This window comes from Anomaloglossus baeobatrachus, chromosome 1, assembly GCF_048569485.1.
Source record: "Anomaloglossus baeobatrachus isolate aAnoBae1 chromosome 1, aAnoBae1.hap1, whole genome shotgun sequence".
Lineage (NCBI taxonomy): Eukaryota > Metazoa > Chordata > Amphibia > Anura > Aromobatidae > Anomaloglossus > Anomaloglossus baeobatrachus.
Genome location: NC_134353.1, coordinates 855,560,074 through 855,568,764, shown reverse-complemented (window position 1 = coordinate 855,568,764; position 8,691 = coordinate 855,560,074).

Here is an 8,691-nt window from a genome sequence, read left to right as displayed (position 1 = left end):
CTTGCTCCATTTCCCTAGGTCTAGTTCAGCAGAATGCAGAGCTCCCATGAAGTTAGCCGAATGTAGGAGAGACGGGTCCGCAGTCAGCTTGACCCCCAGATATGTAAGGGACTTCTCTTGCCACCTAAAGGGGAAGAAGGAGCGTAATTGTGAGACTACCGGGTGAGGCAGTGAGATGTTGAGCATTTCTGATTTTGGGGAATTAATTTTGAAGTTACTTAGGCAACCAAACTAATGGAGTTCCAACATTAAATTGGGTAAGCTCGTGGTAGAGGACATCAGGTACAAAAGGAGGTCATCCGCAAAGAGGGCCAACTTGTGCTCCATATCGTTAAGGCGAACTCCCTTTATAGATGGATTGTCCCTAATAGCCTCCGCCAGGTATTCCATAGAGAAAATATATAGTAACGGAGACAGGGGGCAACCCTGCCTTGTCCCATTATATATCTGGAGAGGCTGTGACAGGGCACCATTCACTCTCTCTGAGCCAATGGCGATGAATAAACGACAGAAAAATGATGCAATATCAACCCTCTTGAAGGCCTATGCCCCTCAGAGCCTGGAGCATGAATTCCCAGTGCACCCTATCGAAGGCCTTCTCAGCGTTCATCGACAGGATGCACATGGGACCCCCCCGACCCCCTCGACCAGTCCACCAGGGTAACAGTTTTTATTATATTGTCTTTACCTTCCCTACCTGGAACAAAGCCCACCTAGTCCCTATTAATCACCATTGGGAGAAGCGACCACAGCTTGTTAGAAAGCAACTTGGAGTACAACTTTATGTCCGTGTTGATTAGGGATATCGGGCGATAGCTGCTGCATAGGAAGGGATCTTCCCTGGTTTGGGAAGTACAGTTATATAGGCTCCAAGAGCTTGGGGCAGGAAGGAGCCTCCCGAAGATATATAATTGCACATGGAGAGGAAAGGGGGGCTTAATTTGTAAAAGCCAGTGGTAAAACCGTCAGGCCCAGGGCTTTTACCTCATTTAGAGTCTCTAATGACAGCGTCCACCACCTCCTCCAGGGTGAACTCCTCCTCTAACTCTGCTACTACTTCATCTGGCCAGCATATATGATTTGATTTTCTCTTGCAGCTGGGGGAGAGGAAGGTCCGCAAAATGACCTTTTAAATTATACAGATATTTGTAATAGACACTGAATCTGGTGGCAATGTGTATGAGCCTAATGAGCAGATTGGGAAGAAGAATGAGAGGTCGCGGGAGCATTGTGACAGCTGTGCCAGTGACTCGGTAAGCATGAAGCACTCGCTCCTACCCTTTTGCCCCGAATTCTGGTTCCCATAGACTTTATACGGAGACCAGCATCTGGCCAGATACCGGGAATCAATCCCCCACCTATCCCGAGTCAGCGGGGGATTGATCTGCCAGTCTACGAAATGCAGGGACAAAACGCAAAAAGAATTACATGTCGCTTCTTTTTTCTTCAACAAAAACTATAGAGCAAAAATAAGCAACGTGCACACAGCCTTTCTGAATTCTCATAGACTTTGCTGGGGAAGGGAATGCATGCAGTTTTGAGCAACAAACTGCACCCAAAAATGTGACAAAAAGTGCAGCATGAGCACAGGGCCTAATTGTGGTATATCACATCTTTGGGAAGCTGAGTTCAATTACCCTTGCCACACCCAGGCCCGATTACTGCCACACCTGTGCTCATTCAAGAAATCACTTAAATAGGACCTGCCTAACAAGGTGAAATAGACCAAAAGATCCTCAGAAGCTAGACATCATAATGCGATCCAAGAAAATTCAGGAACAAATGAGAAACAAAGTAATTGGGATCTATCCGCCTGTAAAAGGTTCTATAGACATTTGTAAAGCTTTGGGACTCCAGTGAACCACAGTGAGAGCCATAATCCATAATGACAAAAACATGGAGCAGTGACGAAACTTCCCAGGAGTGGCCGGCCAACCAAAATTACTTCAAGAGCGCAGCGATGACTCATCAAAGAGATCTCAAAAGACCCCACAACAACATTCAAAGAACTGCAAGCCTCACTTGCCTCAGTATCGGTCAGTGTTCATGACTCCACCATAAGAAAGAGACTGGACACAAATGTCCTGTATGGCAAAGACAAGACGAAAATCACTGCTGAGAAAAAAAGAACAGAATTGCTCTTCTCAGTTTTGCTAGTAAACATCTTGATGATCCCCAAGACTTTTGGGAGAATACTCTGAACTGACGAGACAAAAGTTGAAGCTTTTGGAAGGTGTATTTCCCATATTGCGTCTGACATAGAAGTAACACAACATGTCAGAGAAAGAACATCATACCAGCAGTAAAATGTGGTGGTAGTGTGATGGTCTGGGGCTATTTTGCTGCTTCAGGACCTGGAAGACTTTCTATGGTAAATGGAACCATAAATTCTGTTGTCTACCCAAAAATCCTGAAGAAGAATGTCCAGCCATCTGTTCGTGACCTCAAGCTGAAGTGCACTTGGTTTATGCAGCAGGACAATGATGCAAAACACACCAGGAAGTCCAACCCTGAATGGCTTAAGAAAAAAAATTAAGACTTTGAGGTGGCGTAGTCAAAGTCCTCATCTTAGACCAATTGAGATGCTGTGGCATGACCTTAAGAAGGTGGTTCATGCTCAGAAACCCTTCAATGTGGCTGAATTACAACAATTCTTGCAAAGTTGAGTGGGCTAAAATTCCTCAAGAGCGTTGTAAAAGACTCATTGCCAGTTATCGCAAACACTTGATTGCAGTTTTTGCTGCTAAGGGTGGCCCAACCAGTTATTAGTTTAAGGGTCCAAATACTTTTTCACAGAGGGCTCTGTAGGTTTGGATTTCTTTTTCCCTTAATAATAAAGATCTTTATTTATAAACTGTTTTGTGTTATCTTCATCTAATATTTAAATTCATTTGAAGATCTGAAACCTTTAAGTGTGACAAACATGCAAAAGAATAAGAAATCAGGAAGGTGGCAAACACTTTTTCACACCACTGTACTTAAATAAAAACATTATTTAAAATTATATTTTCTTCTCTTGAGCTTTGTTAATCTAAAGTTACATATCCCATATTTGTGGTATAATGTCTCATATTGAGCCTGATCTAAGATATTGTGAGGCATGTTCTTTCCCACATGTGTTGCTGCTTGATTATGATTGAATCACACTAGTAATTAAAAAGGTGAATTGTTTGTTAATTCATAATGTTAAAATCTATAACAAAAATTCATGACAAAAGTTTAACAAGCAAGGTTTGCTGGCAAATGCAGGATTTAGACAAAAATATACCCATAATAACTAATTAGATTAGTAGAAACCAATCTAAATAAATATGTAACCACAATATCACAGACTAAATTTCCGATAAATCAGACAAAATCCCTATAAAATGTACAAAAAAGTGCAAGTAGAACAAGAATCATGGATGTCTGAAGCCATCTAGTGGTGAAATATTAGAATAGCTGCTTCCTATCCCAGTTTATTTAGATTAGGAATAGGACATAAAATGTGCAAAAGCAAATCAAAATAGAAAGGTGAGTGACTTACAATTAAATGTGGTATTTGCTGTGTTCCTGCCACCCCAACGCACGTTTCATATCACTACGTCAGGAGGCACCTCCTCCATAATCCCGACTACCCCTCTGCTGGCATCAGTGATTAAAACTTGTGTTAATGGAATAATGAATATTCACCCCCTTTCCTTTCCACCCCTCTGCGCCAGGTGTCACTAATTCACTTAGACTGTCATATTCATATTAATGCCCAAGCATCACAGCGTAATGCTCGCACTGGCCAATTGCTCTCCTCACCTGAGCGTGACAGCTGCATAGAAATACACGCTAACAGGCTCAGGTAGTAGTATCACAATCTGAGTGAATCACTGATGCCGCGCACAGGGCTGGGCAGGGAAAGGGGGTTAATATTAATTATTTAATTAACACAAGCTCCAATCACTGATGCTAGCAGAGGGGTGGGCTGGATTATGACAACAATACAAAATATAAGACATCCCCAAAAATAAGCCCTAGCGCATCTTTTGGAGCCAAAAATAATATGACACTTTTTTGTTTTAAGGGAACACAGTATTAGGCCCCCTTCACACGTCTGTGTCTCCGGTACTTGTTTGGTCCGTTTCCTCACGTGCCAGAGACACGGGCACACATAGACTTATTCAAATCAATGGGTCTGCGCACACGTGTGTGTTTTGCCTTGGACCGTGTAGAGCATACGTGTGCCCATGTGCTCCACACGTGGACATGTCCATTTTTCTCCGGCATCACAGGTGTCACACAGACCGCACATGGACCGCACAAATGACACCGTGTGACACGCACCGGAGAAAACACACGTGTCTGTTAAAAAAAAAGAATTTCTATACTCACCTTCCCCAGCACTGCTGTCTCTGCCACTGCTGTCACTTGCTTCCGACCCCCGCTCATTATGCTCACTGCATATTCACTCCACTGTGGGCTGGAAGCAGCAGCAGCGGGGAGTCAGCAGTGGCGGGGATTGTAGATCAGCACCACGGACAGCAACGCCAGGGACAGGTGAGTAGAAAGTTCCCGTTCTCAGTGTTCTCACATCACGGATAACACATGGAGAACACACGTGTGCCATAAACACGGCACACGGAGGGCAATACGCACCTTTGACACGTCCGTGGAAAAACGTGTGTGATTTTCACGGATGTGTGAAGGGGGCCTGTTCAACATAAAAAATTTGGTGAACATTCTTTGAAAAAAGACAAATATTCATCAAGTTCAACCATGGAGGAGGAGTAGCCAACACTAGAGAGGAAAGAGGGCATATTCAGAAGGATCTTGACACACTCGAACAATGGGCTGAGTCAAACACAATGGTTTAATAGGGACAAATTCAAAGTCCTACATCTGGGTTAAAGAAATGTAGTATATATAGTATGGGAGGAATAGAACTATGGGATAGCACTGGGGAAAAGGACTTGGGCATAATAGTAGATCCCAGATTCAATATGAGCCAACAGTGTGGGGCTGCAGCTAAAAAGGCCAATAAAATTATTTGATGTATGCATTGAATCTTGATCAAGAGCGGTAATTATTCCCCTATACTCTGCCCTTGTCAGACCCCACCTGCAATACTGTGTACCCCAATTCAAGAAAGACTGATATATTGGAGCAACTCCAGAGAAGAGCAACCCAGATGGTAGAAGGTCTGTAAACCATGTCATATAAAGACTAGCTAAAAGAACTATGAATGTTTAGTTTGGAAAAGAGGAGAGGAGACTTATTAGCGGTCTATAAATATCTGAAAGGAAGTCACAGTGCAGAAGGACTTACCTTATTCTCAATAGCATAAGGAAGTACAAGAAGCAATAGGATATAACTAAAAGGAAGGAGATTCAAATTAGACATTAGGAAAAATTTTCTGACAGTGAGGACAGTCAGAGAATGGAACAGGCGACCACGGGAGGTAGTGAGCTCTCCATCAATAGAAATCTTCAAGCGGAAGCTGGATAGACATGTAACTGGGATGATTTGGGAGACTTTGCACTCGCGGGGGGTTGGACTCAATGGCCCTAAAGGTCCCTTCCAACTCTACCATTCTATGATTCTAAGGAATGGGAAGGTACAAATGGAAGAGGCTCATGCTCAATCACAATGCATGATAAAGCCCACTCCAAAAAAGCTAACCTTTCTCTCCAGTTCCCTGATTTTAACCAATTCACAGCATTTTATAGTGACCACTGGGTAACACTAATTAGCACATTACCACAATGGCTTTTACTTGTAGCAATTGACCCATTCAGGAGGTTGCCCCATCTAAACACACTGTTGTCATAGGTGGGACGCTGTTCAGGACTTGATGAGCTTCAACAGAGAGGAACAATAGAGAGTGTCTCTTCTCTGACCCAATATGATCATATACAAGTGCATCTTAATAAATTAGAATATCATCAAAAAGTTAATTTATTTCAGTAATTCAATACAAAAATGAAACACATATATTATATAGAGTCATTACACACAGCGTGATCTATTTCACGTGTTTATTTCTGCTAATGTTGATGATTATGGCTTACAGACAATGAAAATCCAAAAGTCATTATCTCAGAAAATTAGAATATTATATAAGACCAACTGAAAAAAAATATTTTAAACTCAAAAATGTTGGCGCCTACTGAAAAGTGTGTACAGTAAATGCACTCAGTTTTCTTTCATCTGAAAACAACACCTTGGACCACTGAGCAACAGTCCAGTTCTTTTTCTCCTTGGCCCAGGTAACACACTTCTGGCATTGTCTATTGGTCATGAGTGGCTTGACACAAGGAATGTGACAGTTGTAGCCCATGTCCTGGATATGTCTGTGTGTGGTGGCTCTTGAAGCACTGACTCCAGCAGCAGTCCACTCCTTGTGAATCTCCCCCAAAATTTTGAATGGCCTTTTCCTAACAATCCTATCAAGGCTGCAGTTATCCCGGTTGCTTGTGCACCTTTTTCTACCACACTTTTTCCTTCCACTCCACTTTCCATTAATATGCTTGGATACAGCACTCTGTGATCAGCCAGCTTCTTTAAGAATGACCTTTTGTGGCTTACCCTCCTTGTGGAGTGTGTCTATGACTGCCTTCTGGACATCTGGCAAGGCAGCAGTCTTTCACATGATTGTGTAGCCTACCGAACCAGACTAAGGGACCAGTTTTTTTAAACGCCTTTGCAGGTGTTTTGTGGTAATTATTCTAATTTTCTGAGATAATGACTTTTGGGTTTTCATTGGCTGTAAGCCATAATCATCAACATTAACAGAAATAAACACTTGAAATAGATCCCTCTGGGTGTAATGACTCTATATAATATACTAGAAAGTGGCCCGATTCTAACGCATCGGGTATTCTAGAATTTATTGTGTAGTTAATGTATGAATTTTGTTATAGATGTTGATGTGTGTAGTTGCCAGGTGTTTGTGTAGGGCGCTGTAAATGTTCTGGGTGTTGTCTGGGTGTGGGGGTGTGTGAGAGCGGTGTTGTTTGTTGTGTTGTGTGTTGCGTTGTTTGTGGAGCGCTGTGTGTCTGCAGCGTTGTGTGTGTGTGGTGCTGTGTGTGTTGCGCGGTTTGTGTGAGTGTGTTTGTGTGTGTTTTGGGGGGAGGTATGTTTTGTGCAGTGTGTGTCTTGGAGGAGTAGTACTGGGGAGAGAGGAGTATAATAGGTGTAGTAGTACTGGGGAGAGAGGAGTATAATAGGAGGAGTAGTCCTGGGGGGAGAGGAGGATAATAGAGGGAGTAGTCCTGGGGAGAGAGGAGTATAATAGGAGGAGTAGTCCTGGGGGGAGAGGAGTAAAATAGAAGGAGTAGTCCTGGAGGTGAGGTGTCTAATAGGTGGAGTAGTCCTGGGGGAGGTGTCTAATAGGTGGAGTAATACAAAAAGATATATCCGGCACACCACAATGTAATAGAAGGATCTTTGATTTGGCTTGAAAACAGAGTTTTTATTGTGTATATACAAAACATAGTCCGTCCAACGTTTCGATCCAACTGGATCTTTTACATCCTGCTTAGTATGAGGAAATCCAATAGGCGCAGGAATGACGCCACCACAGGGAACCCACTCATACACCAACGCAGGCTTCCTTTACTCCATTTCAATTGGCAGTGTTGCCATTTCCTCTTCACTGGAAGCATTCCTGCGCCTATTGGATTTCCTCATACTAAGCAGGATACCTCACCTGAAGTCTTACTACGCATTACTTCTGATGCTCTCTGGTACATTCATATGTGCAAACCAGCTCATATTCAGTGATTCCCTCTTTACTGGAAGAACTTTTGCATTTCCTTGCCTGGAATTCCCCAGACTTGGTAGGATACGTCAGGTGAAGTCTATCACCACGTATCACCACCTATTCTCATTGGTACACTCACACGCACAGACCAGGTCACATTTAGTGATACACATTGATCAGTAACGCTCTGAGACTTACGTCGTGCCCTATACATATCCTCTAAGTCAAACGGACAACCTGGAACATTTTCTTGACGTTACCTCTCTCCCACGTGATCGGACCTTCAATCCGATGTTCATTTACCATCACTAGTCAGTGTTACTGTTGTGGATATTTCCCCTGTTGTACACCCCATAACGGCACGTCATTGACGGGTACCCCTCATAGCACCATATACACAGGACCACCCATAAGTCCGCTTGCGCAGTCTTTACATTTGTTTGGATGATCCGTTTTGCCCTTTATCCACACTGATGTAATTTGACAGTCCCTTTATGCGTATAGTCCTAGTGTCCCTGTAAAAGATCCAGTTGGATCGAAACGTTGGACGGACTATTTTTTGTATATACACAATAAAAACTCTGTTTTCAAGCCAAATCAAAGATCCTTCTATTACATTGTGCTGTGCCGGATATATCTTTTTGTATTGCTGGACTTATTATTCCAGAGCACCCTCCTCGCAGTGAGCCAGGTCTATTCTATTGACTGATAGGTGGAGTAGTCCTGGGGGAGAGGTGTCTAATAGGTGGAGTAGTCCTGGGGGGGCGTGGCCAAGCGGGCACAGTGTGCGGGAGGCATGGCCGAGTGGGCACAGTGTGCGGGGGGCGTGGCCGAGCGGGCACAGTGTGCGGGGGACGTGGCCGAGCAGGCACGGTGTGCAGGGGGCATGGCCGAACGGGCAAAGTGTGCGGGGGGCGTGGCCGAACGGGCAAAGTGTGCGGGAAGCGTGACCGAACGGG